The following is a 15,811-nucleotide window of genomic DNA, read 5'->3' on the forward strand; positions in this document are numbered from 1 at the left end:
AGCACACAGACAGAAGAGATGAAGCTGTGGAAGGCCCGAAGAAAACAAATGTCTACAGCTGGCTAAAAAGTTCATTTGCTCGGCAGTCCTTACCTAGGTAAGCACCAGACATCAATGAATACAAAAGTTTGACAGTGCCACTACTTAAGAAGAGGTCCAATATGCCACCTACACATCCCTCTTTTGGGCTTTTGACCAAAGCCTGACATACACCTAATTTACTGAACAAAGAACACACATAGTCCTCTATTCCTCAGCAGATATTTTTTTTCCCTTTTTCACTTTCATATCCTCACACTCCTCTATGACAGGATGATTTTTTTTCTTCACACTTTCTTCTTTTCTTACAATGATTGAATGATTAAATGGAATCACTACACATGCAAATTGGGAGAAAGTGTGTTTAATCTCCGACTGCCCCATGTCTCCGCATGTCACAAAACATGCGACTAAATGGAATTGAGCATGCAGCCTCTAAGTTTTCAAACTCATTTTTCATTCATTTCAAACTCTTTTTGCCATTCTAACTCATTCCCATCTCATTCCCAGGAGCACAAGTTCAGTGAAGACTCAACATTGCTGTAAATGACTTACTGAAAATCAGTAGCCAAAAACTACCAGTTTTACTTTAGATGTCCCACTCTCCAGATGTCCCCCTTCCAGAGAGGACCTTTTTACTATGAGATAATTTGCAAAGTGCATACCAAGATATTTTCAGGTATGTGTTCTGCATGATTACATGTGTGTAAGAAAATTTAATGTAATACTTGGAGTTTAAAATACAACATAAAAATCAAAGAGGATGATTTTTAATAGACAGGGTTCTGCATGTGCAGCTGACAAGAATGTTATTGGAAAGTTGATTCTTGGTTAAACCTGTTATAGTCTCACTCTAAATTGTGGATTTAAAGCCAAATAAAAGAGTCTGGTCTCCAAAACAAAATCTCCAATGTTCTGGGATTGTCACACTCTGGGAAGACCAGGTATTTTTAAGTTCATCAGCTGTGTCTGCTATCTTGTTCTGCAACAAATCTATCCAACAGCTTTTCAGATTTTTAATGAGACAGTTATAAGAATGTGGTCATTAGTCTCCTCTTTGTCACTAACAGATCTTTAAATCTAATTTAGGACACATTCAGGCACAGATGAGCTGCTCACCAGAAAATCCCTGCCTTTGTCTCATCACATTAACTTGGTAGGCATTTGAAGCAGGAACACCTGCTCATTAAAATGTCTCACTCAAATGAAGGGGGAAAAATACATTACTCTGTATTGCTATATAGCTTCAGGGATCTATATAGTTTCTGTCAGTATTACCTCATTTCTATTCCCTCAGTTTCTCAGTTCCTTGACACTGCTCTCCTATAAGACAAGGAATCACTACCATTTTATAGATGCACTCGAAGACAGTAACTGTATCTGAATTTTAATAAAGAACTCAAGCACAGCAGGTATAGGCTTGTGAGCCAGCGGGTTGACATTGCAGTTCACAGAGATACACCTGATCTCACTTTAAGCTAATAAACCAAAATGCAGCTTGCTGCTAAATATGGAGTTTACTGTGAACAAATGACCCATATATTTCCCTGCTCCCACTTGTGCTGAAATGAGCTTAATGGTCTGTGGTGACACTACCAGCAGTGCAAGATCTTCCATTGTTAAATTTAGACTGCTTCAGACTTGATGTATCATCAAATCAGCTACTTCAGGTGCTGACAGCCAGCAAATCCCAGAGACATACTTGACCAGTTCCCCAAAGATGCCGAGCCTACTCTGCAGCGGTACTGCAGCAGGAATACAGTATGCAGACTAGTCACATTAAAGGAAAATGGAGTATGATGAAACAAGGCATAATTGTACCTTGGAAATGCAGTGCTGACACATCAACAAATCACTGCCCCATGATTGCACAAGGCATTTGCCTGGTGTCCCAGTATAACATGGCTTCTGTTGAACAGTGACGCTTCCCTTAACAATCAAGGTCAACTGCTTAATAGAAGATATTCAAAGAATGTCCAGGAAATCTCCGCTTGTTTTGTAAAGTCACAAAGTTATCAGATTACCCTAAACAATTCTAATATTAAGATCCTGCCTGGACAACTATCTGTGTTATGTACCATCTACAACTCTAACCAGGATAGTTACCCTAGAAAGGAAATTTTACTATTGGATATCACTTTTTGACTTAAAAACTTTAAGGCATGGCCAAAGGCTAACAACAGCGTGTATTAACATATAAGCAGTAAACAGCGAAATTCCATATCTTTTCATTTGAAAACAGTCAGTGAGAGATACTAGGCTCATATATCTTTTTGATAATCTTCCTCTCCTGCTGGAAAGCCAGAAGGACCTTCCCTAATACTGGTGCTCTGGTGCTTGTTTGTGACCATCCCAGCTGCCCTAGGATGCAGCTAGGCGCCTGTTCAGCTTGCAATTGTCACGCTAAAAAACTTGTAACGCCTCAGGACAACACAGTGCAACCCAACCGAGACTTAACCCAGTTCACAGATACTTGAGTGAGTTAGTTTTGTGAAGTATTTTTGAGGGAGGCTGATTGTATAAAAATCCACAAGGCAACTAGTCCTCTAGTTCAAACAGGAACTGATGTTTTAAGAGAAAGGAAAATAGTATGCTATCTCAAAAAAAATCTAGTATCATCACTTTGAAAACATTTGTTGTTGTAAGCAATTCTAAATTTCCATCATAAACACTAGTACTGTCATTTTGTTAAAAAAAAAAATTAGAAAAGACTTCCTGATGTACCAGAAATATACCAGAAAGTGGTGTTTTAACAGTTCTAGAATTAAATCAGGATTCTTAAATTTCTCGATGTTAAGAACAAAATCATTTGGTAAGAAAGCTATGAAGGCTGTCATATTACATTTTTGTATCACTTGCAAGCTAATTTAGAGAGAGGAAATGATGTTAGTGTCTTCTGGCTAAGGACAAAACATAGACATCAATGCAAAAGGAAGGAGAAAAATTATTAACATTTTCCCTTTGACTTGTTTTACTTGTTACACAGTGGAGTTTGGCAGCCCCTTCCCATTTTATCTCTTTTTATTTAGACAATCGGAAATGTGTTACAGATCCAGCCAAACAGACTACACAACGAACGGCAAAATTAATGTCCCGAGGAAGGGCTTGTCCCAGCTGTTAAATATTTGCTAGGAAAAGCTTAAATCTTTACAAGGAATGCTGTCAAAAGGTTGATTAGCTTAAGAGTCCAAAGCAATATTTTTAAGCATAGATTTTAAAATTTAGGAATATTAAAAAAAAAAAAAAGCAAAATTTTGTAATACTCAATGCTTCACTCAAGGTGATACATTTGCTTTGGATTCATGTTACTCAAGTTTAAAGGAGAAAAGGGTATTGAAAAAGACTAAAGACTTACTAGGACCAAATCATCTGAAGCCTAATCTAAATGTTGACTCTGCTCCTAGACCTGACTCCTAGACTCAGTACGCTGATCTGATACATCTAGACAGAACGGAAGGTAAAGAAATGTAAACAAGTTAGTCACTATTGACCAGAAAAAAATGAAAATCCATCTGGCTTGCAGAAAGTGAAGATTTACACGACTTTAAATCTAGTACTGTCTACATTGCATCTGAGTTTTTCAGACAATCTGTAATTTTGCTTGGTTTTATGATTCATAATTGGATAAAACCACTGGTTATACGTAAAAGGAGAAAAGACCTTTTTGGAATGGAAGAAAATTACTGGTCCTGAAGTCAAACTCTGAAGAATTTCCTCCTTACCAAAATGGACCAGAACTTGCATTAAACCCTACTATCTTTATACAGGTAAGACTCACACCCAGAGATTTAAGACAGCCCTTTGGAACCACATTCCAGGATGACTGGGGACAACCTCACCTCAATGTCTGTGTGAAGAGGAAGCAAAAGACAGCTGGTTTTAAGATGACAAGGCTTCTGAGAAAAGTAAACAGATAAAGAAGGAAGTATGCAACTTACACTCCCAATCTTCTATAGCTGTCTGAAAAATACACCTTATAATATTAAAAAAAATCATTACGTGTAACTGTCTTTTCTAATACAAGTGTGCAAACATATACCACATTCACAGATATACCACAAAATGTGGTATTGAACAAATGGTAGTAAATAGATCTACTAATTACTCCTTATTCCATATTTGAGGTTATTATCCTTACATAGAAATGTAAATTTTCCATTTTTACATATATGACAGATGAAAAAACAAAAAGCTTATGCTAGACCCAGAATATTCCAGGATAAATAGAATAGATCATTGCCATACAGCTAGAAAATACTATACAACATTAGCCTTATATTCCTTATTGATCTATTCCCTTGTCAATGAAATCAATACACCTGCAAATTTTAGTTACTCTTACAACAAGAGGAACTACAAATTAATTTCATTCTAAAATGAACAATTCTGGATTTCACTGCATTCAGAGAACAAACTATTCAAAATACTCCTTCTGATGCAATTTATACTCAAGTCTAATAAGTGCATGAGATTAAAGTTGTGGATTTCTTTTTCTCTTTTTTTTAACTGTTACAGCTTCTGGAGAGATCCCTTCCCCTGTGCATGCACACCAAAGAGGTTCCAGAGAAGTTCAGTGCCTAAATATAAGTCAAAGCACAACTGCTAGATAAAACAAGAGGAAGCACAAGGTATCAAGGAAACTGTTATCGTCATTTAAGTGTCTATGAGTACAAATCTATTTTGACTGGACTGCAACATGCAAAGCTTGGGAGGCTACATGTTCATTCTATCAGTAGTTACTGTTAATTGTATGTCTTAAAAACTCCAAAGAGAATCTGTCCTGAGCTTAAAATATAAACTCCATAATCAGAAGAGAGATCCTCCTTTGAGCAGTACATGGAACAAAGCATCTCTCCGGTCCTGACTATTCCCTGCAGCACAGTAACTTCTGAGTCTATGATGCCTGGAGTCCCAAATCTGCTTTTTGAAAATCCCACTGTAATTCTGCAAACATTTCTTATATCCAGTTTGCAGTTTTGAGACACAACTGTATCACAAATTTTGGTCAAAGCTCTTCAAAGAAACATTACAGACCATACCTCAAGGGAGGCAGTGAGAAGGAGGGGGCCGGCCTCTTTTCAGTGGTGGGCAGGGATAGGACTAGAGGAAACGGCCACAAGTTGAGGCACCAAAAGTTCCACAGGAACTTAAGGAAACATTTCTTGACAGTGAGGGTGACAGAGCCCTGGCACAGGCTGCCCAGAGAGGTTGTGGAGTCTCCTTCTTTGGAGATCTTTAAAACCCGCTTGGATGCAGCCCTGTGCCCCGTGCTCTAGGTGACCCTGCGTGAGCAGGGGGGTTGGACTAGGTGACCTCTGAGGTCCGTTCCAACCTTAAGCATTCTATGATTCTATGACGGGCCTTCTAAATTTCACGTGATAAGAAACTCTAGTTTGAAACAAATCGACACCAACTAACCAACCAATCAACCAACTAACCAAAAAACAAGTTAAAGCTAGATTAATAGAGAAATCTGGACATATGTCCATATCCAGCTAACACTCCACACACCCGAGCCATCCCTTCTTAGTGGTGAACAAACCCAGCTCCCTCTCCTTATATTTTGTGCTCCATCCCCCTAACCATATTGGTGGGCCCCCACTGGGCTCACTCCAGTATGTGAATGTATGCCGTCTTGTACTGAGGGCCTAAAATGGGACTTGACGTCCAGATAAGGTCTTTTGCAATGCCCTCAGTAGCTCACCCCTGAATGCAGTTGACCCTCTTTGACATAAGGGCATACTGCTGACTCAAGCTCAACTTAATATGCTCTTACTCAGAATTAATTGAATTAAATGGTGTGATCCTAAAAAGAACATGCATAATTTTCATGGAGTTTTACATTGAATTACTGGGACTCAGTATCCTTCAAGGAAGAATCCCAGGCAAATGAAGACAAGAGGCAGAACAGGAAGAAATGTGAAAGGCATCAGTTAAAATCTAATATGAGGATATGCAGTCCTAACTATTTATCTCGAGCTTGCAGTATAATTGCCAAAGTCCTCAAAAATAAGTATGATGACATGTTTAGTTTATCTATCAAAAAGCACTGAGATTCTCACAGAATTTCTTACAATGTGATATGTTCCATGTATTTCTGTCTCTGTCTTGCTGCTCAGATAGAGGACTCAGAACAAACCATAATTTTTCCTTATATGCCTCTGGATAAAACTCATGAGAACAATAAAATCAAAGTTGCAAAAAAAATGATAAAAAAAGTTCTATAGTGGAGCAGAGATGAAGAGTGTCTTCTAACATTTACAGAGTCTATCTTTGGATACAATTTGTGTTTTTATCCAGCTCTTTGGCTTCCTGTCATATTTGGTGCTCAGAAAGTGGTGTTTCCCACCTGGTAAAACTACATATATGCATACATGTCCTTGCATACCTACAAAAAGATTAGCACATACACCAGGGAAGTTTACTTGGTCATCCTATTTTAGAGAGCTTTTTCAGACAAATGTGCATTTTATTGCYTTTTTTTTTTTTTTTTTTCCCTCTTCCATTTCTGGAAACATATATTATCTTTCTTGGAAGGAGAATACAGCAAAGCTTGTTATCTACCTGCAAAATAATATGCAGCTGCATACTTTGTGTCTGTCTGGCTCTGTTGTTTCTCAGGAACTAGCTTGTGTGTCTACCTGTCCGGAGTTTTTTTTTATTCTCTGAGCTTTGGCAGAGAAGATGGAGAAAATTATTTAACTCTCAAATTTGAGCCTTTTACTTAAATAAATAAATAAATAAATATTATACTGCCTGAAAATGCAAGGGAAACATCTCAAAAAGTGATTATGAAAAATATTTTAGGGCAGGAAGAAGTTGTAACATGGGATCAAATTCTGCTAAATTTCTAATTAGGTAAATGTGAAAGATTTCAGCTTTACAAATCAGCACAAAAGAGAACAATACTTGTTTCCTGTTGGCATGATTCATCTCAAACTCTTTTTGCAGACAAACAGAATTTTAAGTCCTACCAAATGTGGCCTTCTGGGTCACCAATAGCATCTGCAACACTATCGGTTGAATTGTGAAACTTCCAGGATGAAAACTTGCTGGGTGAGCTGCAGTAAGTGTCGCCATTGCTACAGGAAGGGTTACCATTTCTGAAGACTGTGCAGTGGCAGGGCTGCCTTGCAGGAGCCTCTCTGAGTTTGCAAGAGTTTGAACACTGACGTTGCTTTCCAAGTATATTTGACTTTGTAGTTGTAAAAGCAACAGACTTTAAAACGGAAGTTATTTAACATTACATAAAATGCTTAACACTACATAAAATGCTTTTCAAGAAATTCTCTAGTACATTCCCCATTCCTGATATTACAAGAGAAAATCTGAAGAAGTGACATTTAAATGTTATTTTCATTATCTGCCTGTTTGCCATTAGCTTACTATTGCTATCATCGGGCTGTTTACATAGCCCCTAAGGTTGTGCTTCAACTTCAGCATTACTGAATATGGGAAATAAGAGCTGCCTGCTATGTATTAAAGACCTACAGCACAATCTTATCTTACTAATAGTCTGGCATCAGGTGACTATATTTTGTGGCAGTTCTGAGAGCTGTGCCAAGTTCTTTGTTTGCCTTCTTCCCCTGGAAGATAAAAATGTACCTGGAACACTTCTGTCTTTATTCTCAAATATCTAATCTTGAAATTCTCTGTATAAAAGAAGGGGAGAGAGGGCAACTGGGTAATGTTATGTTGGCATCCTTTTGCAACATACAGCTTAGGTAGAAATTGTGGTACTTACTGGCTACTATCCAGGCAGTATATAGCAGAAGAAGGCTCATCTCGCATTCAGATCATTAGTGCTGGCAGCCTGGAGCAAATCACATGTGCGACCTTTGCCAAGGATACTAATTTGCAGCTAAATCAATATGGAAACTTAAACTTAATTCAACCCAACATCCTAGTATGTTCTGATAAATACTATTTTTCTGCAACTATGTAATTTCAGTATTTCATGAGTGGCTTGTCCATATTTAAGCATCATGTACATGTCTCCATTGCAGCTGACATCCTACTAGAGTTTTTTCATGTCTGTGTGACAGAGAAGCAACTTGTTTGATCCCAGATAGCTGGGAACTCTGGAACTGTGGATACTGTCTCTAAGATGAGGACTAGAACTCATTTATTTCAGAAAGGGCTTAGGCTTGGCTATACATGGTAAAGAACTGTAACAGCAAGGACAAATAGTTTTGCAAATGACTCATAACCTAATCATTAAAGGATCCATGTGCTATATCCAGTAATAGTAAGAATGAGTGGGATGCCATATATGTGTTTTAAGCACTGGGATTTTTATGGAATTATATTAAAAATGACACTGGCACTTATTTTAATATTCAACTATTTTCTCTCAAATTTTTGAAGAGTGATGCTCAAAAAAAAAAGCAAAGAAACTCATCAGTGCTTTGTACAGATGTGGTAAAAGTGACGTGATTATTCTATGTGCCAGTAGTGTTTTATTATTTGACCATTTGGTCAAGATGCCTTCTCTATATGTGCCACATTTCTCCCAGTGGTAGAATGTGAGTAACATTATTTGTCCTGCTGCTAACTGTGCCCAATTCCACTGAGAATTCTGCGGTGCAAGATGCTCCAAAATTGTCAAGTAATCAATAGCCTTTTAAATTCAGAATGTCTCTTTAAGCTTTACTCTGTATATATCATATAGTGATAGGAATGGCAGAGATGCATACACTTACTATTTTTAAAATTAAATTTCTCTGAACTTTGGAAATGGTCTGGATAATGACTACAAGGTCTGCACACTGTTATATATATGTGGGATATATCTGCCACTTATCTGTGGTGAGATTTCTGATATCCAGATAAAGAAGGGCATTAAATTTGTTTGGCTTACAAACAAAACAAAGAGATGAGCAAGTAGTGATTAGCTTAACAAGAAGGGGGAAGAAAAAAAAAATAAAAAGCTCACGCCTGGAAATGATTATTTATATCATTAATCATGGTCCAGAGGCAGAGGAGGGGGGCGGGGAAAATTGAAAAAGTAGGTTTATACAAGCCCAAATAGATAATGGGCCAATTTAGTTCTCAGTTGAATACATGAAATGCTCACGAGAGCTTTAAAGCTCCTCCAGGAGTACTGGAGGCAAAACCAGGCCCTGGTTTAGGTATTTTCACTGAACTAAGTTCACCTATGTTTCCCATGCAGCAATCACTGTGTCACACAGACATGACTTGACAAATTTTGACGAGAAGTTTGGCAGAATCTTCAAGGACAGAGCAAAAACTACAAGGATTTTCATGTGTTTTCCTCTCCTCTCCTTTGAAATAACAATACTAATCTTCTGATGAAATGATTTTCTTGTCCCAGTTAATTGTCTAAATTATGGGCTTTTTTCCTTATTTTACAGTAGGATGGATCTAAAACCAGACAGAGCTTTACAGAATAAAATATGAAGCAAGAGACATCTTTTATCTCTCTCTACCCCACAAACACAATCTCTGTTTGTCCAATGAGAACTGTTTTTGTTTGTTTGTCTGTTTTAACAGAAAACTGCATACAATTATTCAGCCAAGAAAAGAAGACCTGTAGGTTACTAGAAATTGAAAGATCAAAGTTCCCTTCAGTCTCAGGTGACTTAAGCAGGAAAGTGTCTTGAGATGGTGCCATCACATCCTTTTCATGGGCCCTAAGCATAAACCTAATAAGTATTTCCCGATTTTGTATGTCTTTCTCCTTTTCTCTTTCAGAAGTTGCTAAAACAGAAGAGTTTGGCTTCATTAAGATTTTAGGTGTTTTTTTTCTATTACAAAACACAACCCAAAAATATTTCCAGACCACGTATTATGCTTCACTTGGGAAGATTTACATTAGGATTTTTCACTTTTTCTCCCCTCAAATCATACAACTTCACTATATTTATGTTTTTATTGACCCTTCCAAAATGCGGTGATTTTTTTCTAGAACTCCAGGCACATGAACACCCTCAGTACAAGCATACTTGCCTTCTGTATCTGAGTAAGAACTGTGATTGTATTATCTTAGACAAAGTATAAAATGTTCAGCTTGACAGGAATTGCAGTAACATGTGAAGCAATTTCTGCTAATGCTCACACCAGCATGTAATGTGCTACCAAACAGCTTTTGATAAGGAAAAGACATTTCTCTTTTTTTTTTTTTTTTTTTTTTTCTTCACTTCTGAAAATATGTGCCTCAATATATAGCAAGCATTTTCTAGCTTTTTTACACTATGGATCACCAAGATCGTCTAGTGAAGTCTGCTCCATTCACTTGATAACATAACCTTTCTTTGTCTCAAATGAAACCAAATTTCTTCCAAAAAAAAAAAAAGGTACTATGAAGTATTTAAAATCTTTTGAATGCAACAGCATCTGGAAGCATACCATCTGACTAGTCAATTTTATGGTAGTTACTGCAAGTGCACAAGTGCACAGCACTGGTCTATTGACCCAGTTACAATAGTTGAACAGAGTGTTCCAGTATTAAACAAGCGTCACACTTCTATTAAATAAAATGTGCATTTCTGATTAAAAGAATGAATGAAAGCTGATCTTGTCTTTCTTGGACTCTATGCCGATGAAAACTGCTGCAACAGACACCTGGCAGCAATGACAGTTCATATTTTGATATTAAGCAGATAATTAGATAATAAACAAGATATGAAATGACTGGAAACTACAATTCCTTAAAACGGATGAAGCTGCAAACTAATATTTAACCAGTAACTACTGTTATCCTGATTACAAGAACTGTATGCGCACCAAATTATGAAAAATATGATTATTTTTGCCTTAAAAAACAAAACAAAACTGTTTCAGGCAGAGCTTTTCTATCATCCTTTTACACTGATGGATGAGATGAGCCTTGAACTATGCTGTCCTGAGCTGCTGTTCATTGGGCTGAACCTCTGGCAACAGGAAAGGTTGGGACAATGGCAGCTTCAACAACTTTTTTCTCTTGGGCAGGGCCAAGTTGATATTTCCGTACCTACATTCCAAAAATTGCAAGAGGAAAAAAGGCTTCATGACCTCAATCTACAAACTGGCTTTCTCTTGATTCCCCTCTCTGGAATCCCCCCCTTCATAGCATGTTACTCTGGCTTTTCTTATGCAGCTCTAAATTCAAGTTATGAATATATCCAATGTAATTCAATGTCAATAATATGGTTAAGACAAAAGACTTCAAAATTTAAGGGGAAGAGGTCTAGACAACCTGCTAAAAATTCAAAATTTTAAAGTATATATTACTGATGTGTTTTACTTATCTCACATTTTTGATTTAAGGACCTGAAAACCATTTTCAGTTAATGAAGCCACACAATACTTCTATGAGGCAGGCAGGTGGCTCTCAGCAAACGTTCCTTGCTGTGAAGAAGCTAGCAATGTTCCTGCCTGTGAAAGTCATCATTATTAAAGTATGAGGCTTCACTCATTATATAAAATAGAAGAAACAGAAATAAGGAAACTATCACAGTACCTTCTCTCTGTCATGTCCTTACAAAATTTAACCCACTCAAACACGACAGCCATGAAGAACATTTCATCCTTACCCTTGTTCCTTTAGATGGCTGTGTTGTCCCACTGCCCATTTCCTGAATACTTCTTCCCTATAATTAGGATTTCAGACATGATTGACAGCAATGGTAACCTAAATTCCCACTCAAATTGATAATTGTAAAAAAAAAAAAAAAAAAGGAAAAAAAGAAAAATAAGAAAGAGACACTGAGAGACCCAAATTGTTGTTCCTTTGAGTAAAACGGACTTTTCCACCCAGTACAAAAGGAAGCCACGTAGAACATTACATCACACATGGCTTTAAATCAGTCATTGCATAATCTGTTGTTTGCATACAGCTGGAGAGGTGTGGGAAACAGTACACAACTGATAATACCAAGAACATGAGGGATAGCAGGAAGAAACCAAGAAAGGGGGAGAAATACGATAGCAAAGTCTTTCATCAGTTCTACCACTCACAGCTCAACTTGCTAGAGTTAGTGGCCTTTACTATGTTCTGTTTATATAATATAAACGTTGAGAGCTCTAGGGGAAAAAAATATTTGAGTCTCTAAGTATGGTGGAAAACTATTCTGTTATTATTCTGTGGTTTTATGCATGTGAAATTTGTTCTTTTCAACAGTTCCACTAAAATATACTCATATTAAAAATCAAAACTATGGCTGGGTTTAAGTAATTTCACCCCAAAACTCCTGTAAATTCAATGCTACGGTTGGCTGACCTTTCCTGACACTGTACAATCTCATAGACGAAGTACTTCAAAAGTACAAAACAAAACCAAAAAATCACAACAACCTATATATAAATTATATAGAAGTAGTTAAAGATAACACATTAATAAAGATTCAAAACATATTCACTATACTGTCTTTTTTTTCAAGCAAACCTATTAACAAGTTATCCTTTTTCACGTACCCTCTAAAGCAAAATACTAGTTGTTTGAACTACTGAAATAATAAAATTGATGAAAGAATATTTACCATACACACAAAACCAGGGAAGAATAACAACACAAATGCTTCTCCAAAGAATAGCTAATAAATAGAGAAAGGCTATATATTCCACTTACTACTAGAGCCGTAAGATTATTTGTATTTCTTTGTATGTAGAGACTGAAGATTTTCCTCTACCCTTAAACTTCTGAAGGCAATCAGGCACCAAAAACGAATCTTGAATCAATGGTTTGACTGCAAAACCAGACTTGCTTGTTTATCCTTGGACTACTTGCCAAATGAAGTTAATGAATAAAGCTACTTTGTGAGGACCATATATATACAATGAAAGCGGCTGCATTTTTCCAGCAATCAACCATTTGTCACAGCTTTCCCAGTCTTAATGCTAAGGTTCATAATGTCTTTTCCTTAGGCCGTATCCAAGCATTCTACTTTTCATACCCTCATAAAAAGCACTTTCCAGGAGAGTGCTCACATTCTAGTATGACAAAAAAACACATTAAAATATATATATATATATGTATGTTTCTGTGTGTGTGTGTGCGGGGGTATATATTATATATATATATTATAAAAATACATATTTAAGTTTTTTTGAAGTTGACTTAAGAGTGCAATTAAATTGACATTCAACCTGCATGATAATTCCCACCCTGGCTGAATATATAATTACATAACAATTCTGTTTACTGTGAAAGTAATTTATATGGGTTTCTAAATATCTTATGTTACATACAAAATCTCTAGCAAAGCAAGTTTTTATTCCATTTCTCTAAACATCATTATAGGTAAGATTCAAGAGAAGAAGCACTTAGCACTTGAAGAAAAAGGCGGAGTTATAACTTCTAAAAAATTTACTTTGTTGGGATGGATATCTTTTCTGAATTAATTCTCATGCACAAAAGACAACCAGAAAGATAATGTGTGCTCAATCAGTGTATGCATTTTCATACATTTAACTTGTCCTGAAAATATAAAGGCAAACATACATAAATTTCTGACAGAGACCTGCAGTGATAATACGGTAATGTAACTACCATCATATGTAGTTTGTAGATTTGCTAATTTGCCATAAAACATGTAAACATTAGCAGAGAGTAGCAAGTGCAACATTAAGTACAAAAATGTTTAAGCAAAGAGAAGTTTTTACTAGCCATTGTAGGAAAGGATGGACAGACAGACCATGATTTTATGTATCCCGGTGGCTCTCCATTGTTTATCAACATCTTTCATGTATTAGAGGCCCAAATTTGGAAGCAATATGCTAGATGTGCCTAATGCAGAATAGTTTTTCTCAGTTTACAGGCTATGTTCCTGTTAATTTGGGCTAGGAGGCTGTGGGCCCAGGATCTGCTTTTGAGTGAGGTTAGTTAGGGTGTTTCAAAACAATTTGATAAAACAAATGGTATTTTTTTTTGGAAAAACTTATTCTAGGATTTTTTGTTGTTGTTGTTAGAAATATGTTGTGTATGAAACCACAAATAAAAAAAGATTATGTAGTTATGTAGGCTGCCCAGGGAGGTTGTGGAGTCTCCTTCTTTGGAGATCTTTAAAACCCGCTTGGATGCAGCCCTGTGCCCCGTGCTCTAGGTGGCCCTGCGTGAGCAGGGGGGTTGGACTAGATGACCTCTGAGCTCCCTTCCAACCTTAAGCATTCTGTGATTCTATGACATGCTGTTGGCTCAGACCTTTCTGCCTACCAATATACCCAGAGCCTTTTCAGCAGATCAGTTTCCCAGTCCGAGGCCATTCCTTCCCAGGTGCAGGTCTTTAAGGAATTACTGTATTAATGATATTTGGAAAGAATCTGCCTCTGAACTCTGTGAGAGTTCACTATCTTCTCATACCAAGATGAAACTAGATGAATGGTAATTCTTCCAATGACCTTGTATTCGTATTTCCAATGTCTTTTTCCTCACTGGCTTTTTTTTTTTTTTTTTTTTTTTTTTAGTTTAAAGAGAAAAAAAATGGTATCAACAAGAAAACTGCAGACTAAGGAGCTGGGTAAAGGAAAAGCAGAAAGAACCTGTGGACTGACACAGCATCAACCATTATGCAGAGGGGAGCGCGACTGGAGGAGATAATACAGCAATGTCCTAGGAGCAGAAGTGAAAAATATTTTGGATGGTGCTAACCACATTAGACTTTCCTTCCCCGCCTTAAATATCAACATTAAACTTTTCCCAACTAAAGGAGGCAACATCCTTAAATTTTTCATGAAAATAGAAATGTTGTGGTTTGTGGGATTGCTATCTTCAAATCTAATTCTCATCAGTACATGCTAGACACCTTTCTCTACATCCAAAGTTCTCCATGATGAACATGAAATGTATCAGAGCTCAGACAAGTTCCCATTTGGTGAATTTCTGAGCCACTTATGGTGACATCTTTCACATCACTAGCATTTAAAAACTTCATTTAAGGAAGTGCAAACACATTTCAGCAAAGACACTGCTGAAATAAGTAGCAACAGCAATTTCAAGTTCAATTCAAATTCTTCTCCTTTGAATCTCCGAAGGACTGCAGTGTCCTTTACTGAGCATCAATGGAAATTTATGTCTGTTCCATCGAAACAGGACAGAGATGAAGATATCTCTATTCCAGGCTTTCATAAATGCTAGCAAACATAAAATTTCTTCATGTAGCTGGAAAACGACAAAATTATGCTATGTCATTATAGTAGGCAAAGGTACTCTCTTATCATAGTGACAAATATTCTGGAAAACATAGAGCAACTCAGTTTAAAATGAAAAAAAAAAAAATCTGTGTTCAAAGAGAAAACTTATTTCCTCTGTCCCAAACTACCTCCTACCTCTAGTCTACATTACCCAAATCTGCAATATCCACTCTCAGTTGCTGCAGGAAATCCTACAAGCATACAACTCGAAAAGATGGGTGATACATTTAGAGTCACAGGAAGGAGAAGGAAAAAGCACACTCATATTACTATGCCTAGCTAAGGTTAAGGCTTACCAAACCTGATTTGGGTGTTAATTCACACTTAGGTTTACTTCTGTTGCAAAGTTTTGCAAATTAGGCAATATCAACTTCAGCTTCATTAGCATCTTTCATAGGACTCTAATACTTTGTTACTTCATTACCATGTCCAGCTCCTAAACCTAAGCACATTTGTACTAAATCTTACAACTTCATACTTTGGCTTTTACAGTTTCCTTCTGAATTAAGAGGTACATATGTCCATCTACAACAGACAACAGACAAAAAGCCTATGAGTGAATAAATGGGATTAAATAGCTACATAAACAAGGGAAAAAAAAAAAAAAAAAAAAAAGACTGCTGTATCTCAAAGATCTAATTCT

At 36.8% G+C, this 15,811-nt stretch overlaps 1 protein-coding gene across 2 annotated transcripts in view; it reads right to left on the bottom strand.

Annotated features, from left to right (window-relative positions):
• Positions 1-15,811, bottom strand: part of FHOD3 (formin homology 2 domain containing 3) — a 363,251-nt gene that overhangs the window by 119,051 nt on the left and 228,389 nt on the right. The gene's annotated exons all lie outside the window — the stretch shown is intronic.

Source organism: Nothoprocta perdicaria, unplaced genomic scaffold (assembly GCF_003342845.1).
Source record: "Nothoprocta perdicaria isolate Ctin4 unplaced genomic scaffold, notPer1 scaffold_268, whole genome shotgun sequence".
NCBI lineage: Eukaryota > Metazoa > Chordata > Aves > Tinamiformes > Tinamidae > Nothoprocta > Nothoprocta perdicaria.